This window comes from Chenopodium quinoa, unplaced genomic scaffold (genome assembly GCF_001683475.1).
Source record: "Chenopodium quinoa cultivar QQ74 unplaced genomic scaffold, ASM168347v1, whole genome shotgun sequence".
NCBI classification, from domain to species: Eukaryota; Viridiplantae; Streptophyta; class Magnoliopsida; order Caryophyllales; family Amaranthaceae; genus Chenopodium; species Chenopodium quinoa.
In genome coordinates, this window is record NW_018745240.1 from 124424 (window position 1) to 126513 (window position 2090).

The 2090-nt window shown below is 25.7% G+C and overlaps 1 long non-coding RNA gene across 1 annotated transcript; it reads left to right on the forward strand.

The window, feature by feature from the left end:
• Positions 1–815: 815 nt before the first annotated feature.
• LOC110711145 lies at positions 816–2090 on the forward strand. The gene is made up of 2 exons (XR_002509279.1): positions 816–910; positions 1881–2090. It is a non-coding gene; the product is annotated as an uncharacterized LOC110711145 (long non-coding RNA).

Below are 2090 nucleotides of genomic sequence, written 5' to 3' on the forward strand. Positions count from 1 at the left end.
TAATTTGAAATTTTAGTATATTAATTAATATTTAAACTTAGTCTAATAACTTTGCAACTGTGACATTATACCAATTTTTATTTGTTCATCGCACGAGACTAATACTATAGTATTATACTAACGAATAAACCCTTATGATAACTGGTTACACGGTGTGGCCAACCACATATAAAAACTTGTAAATTAAAAGCAAAATGAATTAAACAAGAACCTTAATAGTTACACTATTCCAACTTGATTACAAATTCGATAAAAACACAGATCAAAGTTGAACGGACTCATAGCCTAATTATTTATGGCTAGACTCTAGTCTAGGCATCATCCCCTACACCCCTCTCTAAACACATCGTTTAACACCCCTTCCCCCATCTACCTATTTTCATAGTTTCTGCAGTACTATACCCTCACAAAATGCAGCATACTATTATTCCCTAAAATCCTAAAAAAAATTCAGTAACTTCCTCTACCCCACAAATATATATACCCAAAAAAAAAAAAAAAAAAAAATCTTGTTCTCTCTTTATTTTCCCTCTCCATTATCTCTCTCATCTAAGCTTTAAAATTTCAACCATGGCGGACATTAGAGACGAAGTCAAACAACCGAAGCAAATTTCACCGAAAAAAAGTAGCGAAAATCAAAAGAGTAAGTATAAATGTTCATATAATTTTATTTTATTTTTTTTAAAAAAAAACTAATTTTTTGAGAATTTATTTGTGATTGTGTTTCAGGAAACAAATTGATAGTTTAATAACTGAAAAGGTATATATGTAAGTATTTATGTTAATAATTCATCAATTTCAAAGTGATTATTTCGAATAATTAGTAAAATTAACATCTACTTGCTTCAATTTCATTTTTCAGTTTGGAGAAATCTATTTCAGAGAACAGAAACAACGATTCTTCAAAAATGTAAGTATATTACTCAAACTTCTTAAATTTACAAGAATTTATTAAAAAAAAATTATTAAATGGTTTATAATGTAAAAATTGAGATGATGGTGAAACACCTCTACAAAAAAACCGGCGAACAAAAATCTCCTATTGTAGATCCAACACTTTCAAAGATATACAAGCGTTAAGGCTGCAGATGTAAAAATAGTGTCTCGGATGCTTAGGTAAAATGAACAATTATAAAGCACTATATGTTCATTTTCATATCATATTATGAAAATATTCACATGTTTACCTATTATTACATGTTAATATGTATTTATTAACATATTCAGATTTGATTTTTTTTTATTTTAAATATGTGTTATTGATTTGTATAAAACATTATGAACGCATGCATACAAAACTTGGTAATACATTCAAATGTTTTTTTAATAGTTTATATATGTGCATTTACATTTATTAATATGTTCATTATTTTTAAATATTATGAGCATTTTTACATACATATATGAACATTTTTAAATGCATAATAAACAAAGCTAGATTATAGTTTTATACCATTTTAAGTGAAACATTTGATGGAATTTAGAGATGGATATGCTATTCATATTTTATAATTCATATATGAGCATCTACCTGTAAAAAAATATGCCATTTATATTAAAAAATAATGTTCATTTGTAGATACATATATGAACATATATGAAATACATACTGAACATTTTTTTTTTCTTCATATAAATTGATATAATCTATATTGTAGTGATGTGTCATTTAAAGTGGCAATGAGGATTACACAAATTGTGAAGTTTACATTATGAAACACATGGAAACATTCACTGGTGATCAAAATAAAAAATGGATTTGTGACTTAAACCCAAACAATGTTAGTCCATCAAATGATCATTTACTTAAAATATATCGTTCATTTATATATTATTAAATAACAATTAATATTATATTATATATTCATTTTTATCAACAGGTAGACCAAATCAGGAAGCTGAGGATGCAATACACAACTCAACTAATGCTTTTGAAGAAAACACTGAATGTAGGATCAACAAAAGATTATCAAGAAAAATTACAAAAGAGTAGTATTACATGTTCATTTATAAATTTATATATGTTCATTTATACAAAGATATATGTTCTTATATGTGTTCAATAGAACTTATAGATTTTACTCGCTTAA